At 39.3% G+C, this 16,111-nt stretch overlaps 1 protein-coding gene across 1 annotated transcript in view; it reads right to left on the reverse strand.

Annotated features, from left to right (window-relative positions):
* SLITRK4 (SLIT and NTRK like family member 4) overlaps positions 1–14,994 on the reverse strand; it is a 35,153-nt gene extending 20,159 nt beyond the window's left edge. Inside the window, exon 1 of the mRNA XM_038123030.1 lies at positions 14,979–14,994. The gene's annotated coding sequence lies outside the window, so the exon portion shown is untranslated. The remainder of the gene's footprint in view (positions 1–14,978) is intronic.
* Positions 14,995–16,111: the final 1,117 nt, after the last annotated feature.

The following is a 16,111-nucleotide window of genomic DNA, read 5'->3' on the forward strand; positions in this document are numbered from 1 at the left end:
GGAACTCTGAATTACACTGAAGCAAGTTCCAGAATTGGCGTCTTGTTATTCTGCAAGCAATCTGTATGCAATATTTATCAAATCAGGCATTTGATGAATAATTGTTGACAGATCCTGTCTGCTTCACTGCTTTTCACAGAACTGCATCAGTGAGACTAGATACAGCATATGTCTAAGAGGTTCCACAAGCTTCTTTATCATTTTGTATATACTCAGTTTCTGAGATCCACCAAAGAGCTATTAGTATTGTCCCTTCCATAGAATCAATAGTTAGCAGGTCTGGAAAACCCAGTAATCTGCTAAGGAGTACCTGGTGCTGCTGTATGGAATGGTCACAAGAGCTTCTCATTTGATTTAAGAGTATATGTCAAAACTAGGCTCTCAGCAAAAACAAATTAATGATCATCTGAAACAATGCGGCACACATGATGTAAATGGAAGTAGAAACTACCCCTATTAATAGTAAGGGAGAAAAGCAACTTACTCCATCTGTAATTTTTCATTCATGAGCACAATGAACGGCCTATTTTTCAAGAGTACAGCCTTTAGATATTATTCAGTGTTTAGTAACTTTCTGAGGATCCATCTGATAAGAACCTACTTATCTTCAATTTGCTCAGATCTTGCAGAGTGTCTTCAGTCAAGAAATGGGCTCTAGGACAGAAAACAACATGCTTCTGTCACAGATTGATGGCCCTGCAGCTAATGGACTTTAAATTGCAAGGACCTTTTGGCAGATAACTAACAGGCCAGTGCAGGGACAGAACTGAGAATGGTGGCTAAGGCAGCAGGGGAAAGCTTTCAAGGCTCAAGCAGGCTCAAGTAAATTTTTAAGAAGGAGCTCTCTGGTTCTACAACCTAAACCAAACAATCCTTGGCCTCAAAGTGCTTGCTGTGAACTGGACATTTGCCCTTGAATGAGCTTGGAGATCCAGCACAGGGACTTTAATTTTTGCAGGTTTGCTTGAATCCAAGGCCTTGTCTTTTCTGTGGAATAGGAGAACACCGAAAACATTCCACCCTCCATATAAGTGTGAAGACAGCACTGCCCATGAGCTGACTGGCATGGCTCCCTTTGCTGCTGGCCAAGGGAAGAGCTGGCCTGACTGTGGGTGAGTGCCTTGTTTCTGTCCTCTGTGAATTGGGTGAATGTTTTACAGCTTGAAGTCATGGAAAAGGCAGACAACATAAAGTTGCACAGCACTCAAGAATTTCACTTGAAATTCTCCTGAATTAGGAGCAAATCACCCGGATCAATTCAGCAAATTAGGCTACTCTGCTTTGTTTGCACTGCAATTTGCTTTGTAGTGAGATTAATATGATAAGTCTCATTAGGAACCTGAGAATTTCAGTGACTAAAACTGCAGCGCCCTTATTTCTCACAGGCCAATGGGTTTGTCCTCCATTCAACAACAGTTTAAGCCAAGGGAAGCCAAGATGCACTCGCTGGGTCTGTTTGGCATCTCAGAGTTCAGTTAGATGACATAGCTGGGCCAGCAGACTGCAAAAGGAGTAATTTTCTCCCTACTCCAGGTTTTTAAGGACACTTTCCATAGAGCACAAGAGCTCTCAATCCCCAGGCACAAGAAATCAGGCAAGGAAGGAAGAGACTGACATGGCTGAGTAGGAAACTGCTGGTCAAACTAAAGGGAAGGAAGAAATGCACAGGCAGTGGAAACAGGCATAGGAGGAGCAGCCAGGGAAGAGTGTGGGGACATTTTCTGGCTGCGTAGGAATGGGGTGCAGAAGGCTAAGGCATGGATGCAACCACAGATAAAATATGAGCAGAGGATCAGATTTCAGTTTTGGCTTAGCCATTTACTGGAGCTAGCCAGCATTTAGAGGGAGCAGAGAAATCCATGTGTGTACTTGTGATACTGCAGTAGGAGTGTATTGAGTGCTGTGGTATGGCAATTCATCTCTCTTTTTTAAACCTAATTTATGGACAGATTGCACAGAAATATGCCTTAAAATTGTTATCATCTATTAATAGGCAGGCAATACTGGTTTTGTCTCTATTCCAAAACTGGATTAAAACATAAGCTACAAGAATGTTCTTAATCATTCAGACTTTCTCTAAATATAAGTTGTGACTGATCTTTACTGGCATATGAAATATTATAATTAACATACCATGATAAAAATGGTTCATTTTCCACTGTGGGAAATTGTTCTCTATTAATAAGCCAACCAAGTGAATATCTACTACATATTACCACCAGCATAATTCAAAATAATACACTCCAGGGAAATATATGCTTGGATTCCACTGGTGCTGTCTGGCACACCCCCAGTAGGGTTGTTGCTCTGTATCAGGAGGGGAGAAGTGTCAAAAACGGCATGCTTCTACATGCAGCTTGCTGTCCTGGGTCATATTTGTAGACCATAATTGATTTTCTTCCAACCAGTGGAGAAAAGACAGGTCCATGTTTTATTGTGAGTACAGGTGTTTATCCACGAGATGGCACTCTGCTTGCCACTGCAGTGCTAGACAGGACTGAACCAGTACAGGAGAAAATGAACCCAGCTGGAGAGCACAGGAAACTGTTTATGTTCATTCTTAATTTATTCAAATAAAATCTAATTTCTTATCGTTTTTATGCTCTATATTTAAGTTGTATAAGACTCACCTTATAAAGGAACTAAGAGGGATATTTTTCTTCAGTGTCAGTGCAGATACATATGCATATCCACATTTTTCCCAAAGCTCTGCATTCACATTCATTGTTGATTGGGCACAGTTTCCACATAAAGCCACAAATGTTGCAGGCTAACTCAAAAGTTGATGAAACTTCACTAAACCTTCAGCAGAGCTGGCAACTTGCACGGCTGAATAATAATCAGAGGTAGCTGGATGCTACATTAGTCTGTGTTGGAAGAAAAATGTTTGGGAATTTCTTATTTTTTATATAAGATATAGATATTACAGACGTCTCCTCAGGACCCAGCAAAAGAAATGTCATAAAATGACTCAAAACCTTTGGTGACAATATGTGCCCATTGAATGAAATGCTACACAAGACAGGCTTAGAACCATTGCTACAGCAGTTTTCTTTAAAGCAGTAACCCAGAATATGATGGACCATACTAATTGATAATTTTAAGCCTAATTTTTGCAACAAGGAACAAAAAGACCCTTTAAAATTTATCTAATCCTGAGTGCTTTATAATACAATAGGTAAATACAATATACATGTGTGTATATGTATAAAAGAAAGTATTTTCTGCTGCATTTGGGACAGTTGACACAAAAGATCAGCCACTATAGAGCTAGATTAAAGAAAAAGATATAGAGCTCTTATTAAAAAAAAAAAAAAAAAAATCCACACAAACTCAAAAAGCTGTGATCCCTAGGCCAGGGGTGTTCTTGCCAGGTTCCAGTGGCACACAGGGATTCCTGAGCAGATCAAACCCAGCTCTGCCAGGAAAGAATTGTTGCCAGGATAAATTGCCCCATCAAGGATTCCTGGATGAGGTGCCTCACACAGAGGTGCTCATGGTGCAGCCTGGGCCTGGGGGGTGGGAAGGAAGCCCCAGAGCCCACAGTTTGCCCATGGCTCATCAGCTCAGCCCCACAGACCAGGCTGGACAGGGGGGCAGTGATGAGGAGCCCTGGTGGCTGCTGCCACAGGATGGTATTGAGGGGCTGGGTGGGGTTCTGAAATGGCAGTTCTGGGGCAAGGGCTTGGAGAGGAAGGGGGGGGGTGGGGGGGGTGAATAAGGATGAGGACTGGGATGGAGAGAGACACCAAAACCAGCACACTGACCTCTCCACTGCTGACTGAGCAGCTGCCTGGGTGTCTCTCCAGGCTTTGGCCCAGGCAGGATGTCAAAGCAAAGGGCCAGCTCATTGCCCCCTGTGTGGATGCCCAAGCCCTGCTGCCCTCTGTACCACAGTTCACCATTTACAGAGCTCAGCACTGAACTGATGGGCACATGCCTACCTGTACCTGGGCTCAAAGTAGAGAGGTTTCTCAAGGGGAAGAAAAATGCCAGAAACTGTGAGTTGTTGTTGAGGCAGCAGAACAGAAACATCGAAGGTGCTGCTGCTGCTCAGCATGAGCTGGGAGAAGGTACAGGCTGTGCAAAACATGGACGCACCCGAAATATCACAGTTCAGAAAGGATGCACCCTAAATATCACAGTTCTTTCTCTGAGCAGAACCATGGTAGACCAATTTGAATATCTGCAGTATGATATAGAGGAGACAAGCATTCACTGCAATGCTAAATATCCATGGGTTGCCCACACTTCTTGAATTAATTTTGATTGTTCATATGGGTTTTTTGTTTCTTTGTAGGGATATTTTGGTGTCTGTGTGTATGGAGGTCACCCATATGAGGCTTAAAAGGAAAGAGGAAGCAGGGAGACATTAAGAGCAAGTGTAAAGACAATAAAGACAGAAATACTTTTATTTTCCAGAAACCAATGTATATATTATCTCTTTTCAATTGCTTCTTAATCTATTTAGCTGGCAAGTGATCCACATGAACCTTTTCTGGAGATGGAAAGAAGATATTTTTACAGCTGAGGAAGGGGATATGGAGATATGCAGAGAAATAATGTGGAGGGGAAGTTTCAGGTGGGACACTGAAACAAGGGCTGTCATCAAAGCATTGTAAAGACCCATGAGACAGAAACATAAGTGTGAGGATCTTGGGGCTAGGGATTGTCCTTTTTCTTTTGTTCTTGGTCAGCTATTGGCAAGTGATGGAATTTGGGTAAACTCCTGTCAAGTAGCAGCCAATTTGGTTCAATGGATGTGAAGCAGGAGGGTTTCTTACACCAAGATTAAACACTGGGAGCTGGGAAGAAAATAACCACCATGTCATCTGAGTCACAGCTGAGCCTAAAGCTGAGAGACATTCTAAAAAGGAGGACCAGTGGTTTTTGTCCCCACAGCGGCAGGGAGGTCCCAGCAGTTGTCTGTGGCAGGAGCAGCTGTACCACGTAAGGCTGACCCAGTCAGTGGGAGCAGCAGCATAAATATAAACTGGGTTATGCAGCTGACATGTGTTTAGTATAAAGTGACTTTCTGAATTATGCTGATGTAATTCCTTTTTCACAATTGCTGTAAAAGCAGGTAACCCACACATTTAACACCTTCAGTTGTACCCTAAACTTCCTCTTCATTTCCCCCAAATATTCTGAGGAAAAACCCTGGCTTGTCTAAGTCTATTACATTACAGCTGTTCTCATCCACAGACTGAGGTTTGTGCTCTGAAAGCTTTTCAGCATCCATTTCCAGTTCAATGGTTGTTGTTTTTTTTGAGTCAAAAGTCAAATTTTCTTTCAAAGAACTGTTCTGATGTACGGTTTAAACAAATCCTACTAACCAAGCATTGCTCCCTGATGGCTGAGATTAGGCACAAAGAGCAGAGTTTTTTCTGTGGAGATACCAATTCCTTGAGACTTTGTAGTTTGATTCCTCCTACTCTGCTCCAACTTTGACTTCTAGAGTACAATGTCACACTGAGCTCTGTTTTAGCTTGTGGCAAGGGATTTTTTTTTTTTAATTATTTTAATTTTAGCCTGCTACATTTGTGTCTTATAAAAGAAATTAAATACAAAAGTGTTTGGAAGAAAGAGTATGAGAACCTGACTTCAGCTGAGAGCTGGAAATCACTCAACATTCTTGCTAGATTTTTTCCAAATTTTTTCTTCCATGCTAGTCTGCATAGGAACAAATAAAGTATCCTGCGGAAGCCTCTGCAATCCTAACCCTACCCTCCCTTCCACAATAATAATAATAAAAAAAAATATTGCTTTTTTTACATCTAGTTGCTTACATTATATTCCTTCCCTGGAGGTACCATGGAAGTTTGCACTAGAGTACAGTATTTTGCATCTTTGCTTTTCTCAACATTTTTCTCTTCTGCTTACAGACAATTAGTAAGAGAAAATTCCTCCAAGCAGGTTGAATTCAAATGTTCTATGCCTTGAACTCTGACTTCACTCTGTGAAAATGTGAAAATGTTGTATATTCTAGACTTATGGCTTCAGAACACTCCTTGTTTGCTTCTTGCTGCACAGAATTCTTCCTGCAATTCTGGTGGACTAGCTGTCAGAGGCATATACTTTGTTTGATGTTTTAATTCTAATGAGGGTCTCAAAATTAGAACAAGCCCTTTATAGTGACAGTGAGTGATGACTCACCATACAGAGGAGTCTCCTAGACAGATAATTATTTAGGCATGTATTTCAGCAGATCATCTGTTAGGTGTCTCAGAGGAAGAGATTATTTTTTTATCAACAGGAAGACAAGACAGTAAGTAAATTACCTTGTAGGTAATACTGACTCGGGAGCGGTAATGGAAAGTTATTTCAGAGCTACACACATGTCCTGCCTAAATCTGACTCTTCTTATTTAGTATGTGGCATTTGGAGCTTGCTAATTGTGAAGATTTCCTAGAGCATTGATCTGTCTAACAATATCCACAAGGCCTGAATTATTTGATCTGACATTGTCACCCCAGTTCCCACCTAGGGAAGAATTATGGTTACAAGATCAAAGTGGCTACAGAGGGTGACCTGGCCTAGGCTGCCATCAGTCCTGGCTACAAACTCTGCTAACAAAGCACCCAAAGTAGATCTTGGATGTATTTTTATTTCTTCGTATTCTGAAAGAAAACATCACAGGCTGAAGGAAACTCATTATGCTTTTGAGGTCCTTGAAGAGACAGGCTTCAAATTGTTGGATTAAATTTGTAGCCTGAGCAACCTGACCATCTGAGTGACCTTATTCCATTTAGATGAGCTCTTTGTAATACCACCTGGGGGGTGGGCTTTTCACAGGGAGGCAAACTTTATCTGCTCTGGGAGCTCTGGGCCCCACCCACTGCAGCAGCACTCGGGGTCTTTACCTGGGGGAGCTCTGGATTTTTGATACCTTGAGCTGGGAAGGTAGAATACAAAATGTGAGGAGGAATACACACGTATACCACATGAGGATTTCTCATCCAAGGCAAGCATTATCCATTTTTCAAATCCCTGATGAAAATTTCCTCTTTCTCCAGGATGCTTAGGAAGTATTTTTTCTCTTAAATCTTGTATCCATATCATCTTACCTTTGTGTCTTTTCCCAGCATTAATCTTGCTAAAGAACTCTTGTAGGTCAGATATCATATCTCAACCTCAGTTATAATTAAAATATTTATAATTGCTGCTGCATCAATTATTTCCCCTTGACCCTGAACTTGTGCTCTGTCAGGTTCTCCACAGAGCATTTCCCTAGAGACCAGTGTCATGAAAAGAACCATTGAGAACAACCACAGGTTGCAACAGGAGGGAAGGAAAAATGGTAGTTTAATGTGGAAAGAATGAACAATTTCGTTCCTCTTCAGCTGTCCTGAGCAAATGCTGCTGTTTTGACAAGTTAGTAGGTGGCTTTCAGGTGGTGTTTGCAGTGTCCAGGGTAAATTATGGCTTTACAGCTGAAACATCGCATATTTCCTAATCACCCCGTTCCTGGAGTTTCTTAGCATTACTACCCTGTTGTAATTTTTACACTAACAAAGGCATAAACAGCCTTCATAGGGAACCAGACCCATCAGATAGGGCTCCTCATATTTGGAAAAATGGCTGTACTCTTTTTAAAATAGGAAAATAATGGAGAACCTCACACAAATGTGAAAATTAATGGCATTCCCTCATGCAGTCTTTGATAGACTCGCTCTGTCTATGTTAATTTGACTTAACTTTGAATGCTTGCTTGATCCCATATTTTCAATTTCTTTATCTAGTATTCACATATTTTCCTAACTATTTTTTTTTAAGCAAGTAATCTTGCTTAGGCTAAAATCACCCCATGAAATAGCTCACATTAGAAAATAAAAACACATCTCTTTTCCAAGACAATGCCAACAATTGGAGCAATTATGTAACAGGCAACGCTGGTATGTGCAGACAGCTATCACAGATAAAACCCAGGAGCTTCTCTACAGAAAATTCACTTTGCACTGTGAGGTAGCAGACAACCATACTGATGGATTAGGAATGGATTAGAAAAGGAGGAAGGAGGAAAAACATGTGCAGCAGTGCAGTGCCTGGATACAATGGTTAGCTTGGTACAAATGCCACCTGTGATATTGTTTGGTATACACACAAATGCATTGTGCATGGTGGGTCCAACCTACAGTTAAACAGATGGAAGCTTGTTTGAAAATCTGAGGCTGCTGGCTCTGTTAGGGACCTGACAGCTCTCTAAGGCACACTGCACCGATCTTCCATCATTACCTTGCCACATTTACATGATGGTCACTGCTGGACTACTGAGGTGTTGCTGAAAGTTGTGAATAGCAAACACACCCATTGGCACTGAGCAAAACAGGGATTTCCTGTCTGGCTATCCTTTCCAAGCCACAATGTCCTATTTCTCTATTTCTCTTACAAGAATTTAGTTACCTAGCTATGAACATTCTTGATTAAAAAAACCAAACTAAACTAAAACAAACCAAAGAAGGTTTGTTCTCATGTAACCAGCTTTCTAATGTACTTTAAAAAAACCCAATATGTTACTGCTTTTCTGTTATTATTTGTATTGTAAAATATCAATACATATTTCTATTTCTCCCTCGGCCGTGGATGTATTCTGGGGCTGGATTTAATTTCTGTGGAAAGTATGTTCCATTTTCTTTTATTTATGTAGTTTTAGCTTAGTACTTATGCTTGATGTATACTGCCATGAATCTTCAGTTGCTATGGCTAAAACTAGCAAAGCACATTATCTTTTGTCCATCTTCATGTTGGAGAAAGAAATGTAAACAGCCTTTTCCTCTAGGATTTAAACAATGAAAAAGTTGCACAGAATTGCTATGAAGGCATAAATCCAGAGTGAGAGTAGCAGCAATAACTACCACTTTTCTAATGTAATGATTTTCATATCCTCTTCAAAAGTGCTTGAAAACCCACAGGATTTGTCTGAATATAGATGGGTTGACTACTATATGAGTTTAGTGCTTGATACAGGCTGACTCTTTGTCAGTCATGATTCAAAAGAAATGGGATAATGGTCTGCTTGCCTAAAATCAGATGCATCATTTGGATGTTCAAATCTATTCTTAAGAAGAACCCTTGAAAGGAGTCTTCAGTGTTAATAGCAAAATGAGATTATAAAGAGTAAAAATACCACATTACACAAAACCAGCTATTTTTAGCAAGAGCAAAAACCTAAATACAGATGGGCTGTTCTATATTTCCAGATTTGGAATTTTTTATCTAAATAGAGAAACTGAGAAATTTTGTGAGTGAATTAAAAACGTCATTAGAATAGAATAGGAAAGACTATCACAGTTGGAAGCGACTTGAAACAACCATCTAATTCAGCTGCCTGACCAGTTTGGGGCTGACCAACAGCTAAATTCTAATTCATGTTGTTAAAGGCATTGTCCAAATGCCTCTTAAACACTGACAGCCTTGGGGCATCAACCACCTCTCTACGAAGCTGTTCCAGTGTTCAAACACCACCCTCTCTGTACAGAAATGCTCCCCAACGTCCAGTCTGACCCTCCCCTGGCACAGCTTTGAACCATTCCCATTTCCACTGGATACCAGGGAGAAGAGATTTAATTTAACCAAAGAAATATCACATGAAATAATTATGATATGGCAATTGAATTTAGTCTATAAGTTCATTCTAACTTGGCAAGATAATTTAAGCAATTAGGTTCTTCTAACTCATTTCTGTACCTTTTCTGCATCTTGTGTTTATGATTCAGGTTGCCATAAAAGAAATGTAGAACTGTTGCAAAATTAGAAACGGAAGATAAAAATAATTCAGTGCTGTACCTGACAAACCACAAGACTTGTTTGCATCACTTTAGTTCAGCTGTTCTGTAATATTCCAGGAAAAATATACCTCTTACTGCTTAACTGGATGACCATGAAGCCAAAGCTGAACAATTAATTTCTTGTGTTTCTTTTCATTTAACTTCATTGACACTTCACCTATACTTGCAAAACCTACTCTGAAACCATGCCAGAAATGGAGGAGGAAAATGCCAGTGTAATCAGCCACCAGAAAGGCATTTGGACACAGTGTGAAAATGTCCTTGAGCCTAAATGGAGGCACATCAATAAGTGCGCAGATGACAAGAGATGCAGGACTTGGTGAACACTTTCCCTGCAGTAAGCAAAACCTTTTTTTAAGATGTATACCGAGAGAAGAAAAAAATTACTACATATTTAAGAAATTTTGACCATTATTTGTGGTCTGTTTCTTGCTGCCAGCATTGTGAAGACATCTCTGCTGGAATATTCGCAAATGATCAAAATGTTGTGGGAGGAACGTGTTCCCTGCTAGAATTTAAATGAGAAACTTGTCTCTCTGCCCTAACACACTGAGGCCCCACTCCTGCTGCCTGGGAACTCAATGGGAATTTCAGATAGAGTCCTGGGAAAGCAAGGCTGAACAGATTGGTCTGTTGGTTTTTGGTTTTTTTTGTTAAGGAAATACCTCACATACAATTCTCATGTGTTCACCCAACCTTTGGCTTGACATCACAGTCGATAATTGTTTTGTAGCAAACGGATGATAATTTTAATTGACTAAAATATGTAACATCTTAAATGAGAAAAAAGTCTTTAGCAATCCCATAAAAGAAACAAAATTTCCTCTCCAATTTGTTTTGCAGAAAGCCTGGTGCATTAACACCTGTTAAAAGCAAATGTAACCGGAGTTCTAAAAAAAAAAAAAAAAAAAAAAAATCCAGATTAAATTGCCTCAACAACTGACTGTCTTATCAACGTTCTTTGTACACAGTGATGCAGTTCTCCATAATGCAAATTTTAAGAGAGACAATCTTTCCAAAAGGCTGAATCATGTAACGCAGTGTACATTTTCCATAATTTCCCCCTATGTGCTTTTATATAAGCATCTGGTAAAACTTCCTTAATAAAATTAAAAATCTTTGCTGTCTGGGAAGCCTAGTTTCTTAACAATTGATTTCAAAGGAGCTGGGGAATAATTGGGTGATAAAAACAGCTGAGCTATGTGAAGAACTAATTATGTTAAACAAATCTTGTGCTTCTTGACACTGTAACCAATATGCAGTGTAGTGGATAAGAGGGAAGAAGTGATAAAAACTGCCTTTTTTTCATTAGTGATATCTTAAAACAGATAGTAGGAAATGTATTTGGGTGAAATTACCATTCTGTAAGTGTACAAGGCAAAGAAAGAAATTGTAGTGTCATAGAATGGTTTAGACTGGAAAAAGCCTTTAAGTTTATCAAATCCAACCATTACCCAGCACTGCTCAGTCCATCACTAAAACATGTCCCTACACACCACAGCTACATATATTTATTTAAAAATCTATGTTAAAAATCTGCTAGCAATCACAACACACTTGGTTTGAAAGCTATCAATTTTAAAAATGGTTTTTGTGTTAAGATTTGAACGACATATAGAAAGAACTCCTTACAATAATTTACTGTGGGTTTTTGCTGTCCAGAATTACTCTTACATAAGTGAGACTTGTTTCTTACGTCAGCTGTCTAAAGCAACGGCAGTAAAACAGCTCTTATAATGATTGGCTTTCTCCTGGCATCCTAAGGAAATCACACTTTGAGATGTGATAATGCACCAGAGAGAAGTCACTGTCATCTCAAACAGCAGATTCTTGTTTTCTTCCACTTGGATTGAGCTACGAATCTGGCAGCCTTGCCCAAGTGGGGAGGTAAAGAGAGGGTACTACAAAAGTGGGGGAAATTCAACAGAAATATGCAGCTATTTACTGCTGTGCATTTGTGAAAGATGTGGGGTTATTTGCAACAGGTGAATGGGCAAAATAAAATATTATTTGTTGGAAAAAGATCTCTCACTGTGTTTGAAACAGGATATACTGTACTACAGTAATGGCACTGACAAGGCTGAATTTATAATCTCTGTCTCTGTGATTTTCAGAATTATTGACAAAACTTGAATTTCACAATAGTTTCTCAGAGTATGATGCTAGAGTTTTTTATAAAGACAGAAGTAATGAATGAAAATGACATGACAGAGACATTCTCCAAAGTTGATTTAATGCAGTTACTCATTAAATAAGACTTTTTAGCAATTGAGTGAAATTCATTTTGTAGAAAATGATGACATTTGCTAGACCCTGAAGAATAATATCAAAAAGCATGAGCAAAGACCCTGAGTAAAATCCACCATATTTTGGTCTGAAATTAATGAATATTTCCAGTCCAATATGTAGATTTCCTTTGTATTCTGAACTTTGAGTCTCAAACTCAAAGTAAACACAAGGGATGTAAAATCTTTTCATATGAAACTAAAAAAGATTTCAACCTCTCTCAGACAAATTGGCAAAATGTGGACAGTTGCCTCTTTTTTTTTTTTTTTCCTCATTCAAGCTCTTAGGGAAACTGTGTTTTCTAGAATGACGAACTATAGCAACTTTTCACCTATGTATTGTAGAACAAAATAATTCTTCTTTGATATAGATTATTTTCAGATAATAGGATAGTAGTTAGTGTGAACTCTTTGCATATAATATAACTCATGCCTTTATTTTTCCCAATAATTTTATGCTGCCTTGTTGAGATTTTTTGGTTTTATGTAGATACATTTAGTACTGCATTTATATATTTTATATTTATATTTACTCAAACTGAGTAAACTTTCTATCATGTGGCTGAATCTTGTTTGCCCTACCTCCAGCTATCAAACTTCTTGCTTTATTCCACTGTGTCTTAATTAGTGGCTTACAGCCACCAAGTGACTAATCACAGATTGATAGAATAAGGGTTGAAACAGTCAAATCAAATGAAGGGTATTTTAACACATGAGATATAAGCTCAGCAGGGCCATTCAGAACCTGGCTGCTGTGCTAATATGCCTGGCTCTCTTTCCCAGGAACTTACACCAAACATATTTGCTAATATTGAACCTTCTCACAGTAATACAGAATAGGCCACATAATGGTTTTTAGTGTGTGCAGAAGGTAAGGGGAAAACCTGGACTGTTGGTTTGGATCTGCAGTTACCAAATATATGCAATGTGTCTTGCTCAGCCTTCCCCAGATTAGAATTATCATGAGAAAAAATGAACAATTTACAAACTCAAACCTATGAAGGGTTTGTATAGAAAGACTGTTGTCTGTAACCTTCATTAATTACAGAAAATATTTCAAAGATGGGCAACATTCAAATTTGTTGGAAGTTCCAATGTTCACCCAGGGTTCTGCAAACAAAATGTCTTCAGTTTGGAGAACATTGGAATTTTCACACAATAGACACTTTTCCTATGGCTTTCCTCCTGTTTCATGCTCTGGACTAAACCACACTTTTCATGGGGAGAATTAGACTTGTTTTTAAAGATAGTGGAAACCTGAGGATATTTTAAGATCTTTTTCCTAATGAAGTGAGATTTACGCAGGGTAGATGCCCATCTGCATATTATTCTGTGCCTACAACACAAACCTTACATCCCTCATCCAACCTCATCTAGATCTGACAGAGATACAGAGATCTCCTGCCTTAAACCCCGGCATGGACATCGCAGCTCACAGGAGCAGCAGGACTCGGGACCACTCTTCAGCTAGGATAATTTGTTTTTTTAGCTTTTTTCCCCTGCCCAGGCTGCCTGGAGTTAGCAGGGAGCCTCTGAGCAGCCCCTGACCTGTGATCAGCAGGCTCCCTGCACAGGAGAAGGTGGGAAGGGAGGTTTGGGTTAGAGAATGTGCTTGTCAAGGGAAAAAACTTGAAAAGAATGTGGTTAAAGGGAGCCTGGAAGAGAGCTGCTTTATTATGATGAGAGAAAGTAGTAAGTGAACCAGTAAGAAATCAGATTTTGTTAGCTCACTAGGAAGCTTGCCTGTTTCTAAACTGTTTTGCTCTCTGAAGCAAACTGTAAGCTGCAACAAGAGTGAGTGACAGCAGGTACCTCACAGGGACATGCATGTACAGCACTGCTGGACATTTTCACACCACCCTGCAGCTTGAGTGCATCCACCAGTGGAAATGCAAGAATCACTCAGACCTCATCTCCTGTGATCTCACTGTTTGCTCTGTCACTGCCTTTTGTTAATCCCTTTTCTGAGTGCATGGCCAATAGCTTCACAATCTTTGCAGATCACAGTCATGGCATTTCTTCTTTGCCTGCAGGTTGTGAAGACAAAGGCCATGAGACATCTGCAGTCTGTCTTTCTGTCTGTCCCGCTCTGTCCAGCTTCTTGTAACAAAACTGGCAGTTCAGCAGTATTTGGGGCCTCTGTGGCCTCTGAAACCAAGAAGTTTTTTTTTTCTCAAAGAAATGGATTTAGAGCATTTAAGTGGTACACCTACTAGATATCCAAATTACCAAAGGGAAACGAAGGTATTTTGACAGCTGATCTGCTACATTGTGGGTTTAGATAGCACTGAACTGCTGGTCTGCCTAAGCCTTTCAGCATTGTGCTGAGGAATTTGCTTGCATTGATAATGTAATCATTAGCCTGTGGGGATTTCTGGATTTCTTGTTTTTTCCTTGAGAATCATCCACAGTGAAAAGTGCCTGATATTATTATACAAACATAAAATAAGACCTCAAATTTGCATTTCACTCCTGTGATCTCTTATCTTTAGAGAAGGATTAAAAGCTAAACCTCTTTACCAAAATCACCAAGCATATTAATTATACACCATATAAATAATTTAATTGCACACAGAGAATAGACTTTCTGAAAGTCATACATACTTCTTTTTTTTTTTTTTTTTTACATTTATACATACTTCTTTCATTTATACATACTTTACTTTCATACATACTTCTTTTTTTTAATTATTGTAAAACTAGAGCAATTTTTCTCTTAATACTTTTCATGGTTAAAATCTATCCTTCTTAATTGTAATTTATAATTTGGCAATAGACAACAAAAATTGCTAATGCTCACAATGTATAGTAATGAGAAAGTCTATTAAAGGTCGAGAATAACAGAGAGGTTTTGATCCTTGTGTGCCTTTTGTTGTTAGATAAGCTCAGACCATCAGCTGCTTACCTCTGACTCCACTGAAGGGAATGTGGCTTCATCCATCTCCCAGCACTGGGGCTTGTTCACAGCATCATCTGGATCACCATCAAAACCTCACAAGAAAAATCTTGCACCCCTTAAAAACAGCACCAGCATATCCCCAATATCTGGAGAAATGTGTTGAAGATGTCAAAGTTAGGGGAGGAGAAGGAGAAGCACGTACAAATCTCAAGATGGATAAATTCTGTCAGAATATTGCTTGCATAATAATCTGTCTTGAGATTTGTGTGTTCCTATTTGCTGTATTTTTGTTCTTTTATTTTTTCAGAATCAAATCACTGTAATTTAAAGAAGAAAGTTGCTCCAAAGGGTATCTTGGTATAAGGAGTGGAAGGAAGAACCCTGCATATTTATAAAACCCCAACTAGAAATTCCATTACACATTAATTAACTGATACACACTGCCTACTTAGCCTCAAAGAAGTTTCATTACTCACTTATGGTCACCTCTCTGCTAGAACATCTTCTTATTTATCTGTCTCAGAAGAGATTTATAAGCCTGACTATAAAGTTTGTCCTTGAGGTTTCCTTTCTCCCTGTCTGTGTTAGATGACTTTTCCCTGGAGTGCCAGTCTCCCATAGTCATTGTCACTGGAAGGAGGCAGAAGAAAAGAGACAGCTGGCAGTTAGAGATGCTGGGACAGATTCTTCTCGAGACTATGCCAATTTTACAGAAGCACACTGCTGCTGACCTCAGTGCAGTTCATTGCAGCTCTTTACTTTAGTGCTATTGACTTCAGCAGGCCCGGTTTAGAGTGTGGGGAGGTTAAAGTGAGGGCAGATTTATTATTCTGTGAGAGAGCAGAACCCCTGGATCCTACTGTTATTAACTCCTCTACGAAGTGGATACTATAGGTATTTTCATAGGAGCTTTGGCTGCCATATGCAAATTCCCTTCATGTTTCCAAACACAGGCTGCTAAGTTCTCAGCCAACCCCAAAGTTAGAATTTCTACTCTGAAACTTGCCCACAATAACTCAACTAGGTAGGCAAGAGACATGCAGGCATGAAAAGAAACATTTTTTCTGAGTACTAATTGAAAATTAAAAGAACTTAGAATCCTATACCCAAGTGTTTTGATGTTTATGCTGGGTTTGTGA

The sequence above is a fragment of the Motacilla alba genome, chromosome 4A (assembly GCF_015832195.1).
Source record: "Motacilla alba alba isolate MOTALB_02 chromosome 4A, Motacilla_alba_V1.0_pri, whole genome shotgun sequence".
NCBI classification, from domain to species: Eukaryota; Metazoa; Chordata; class Aves; order Passeriformes; family Motacillidae; genus Motacilla; species Motacilla alba.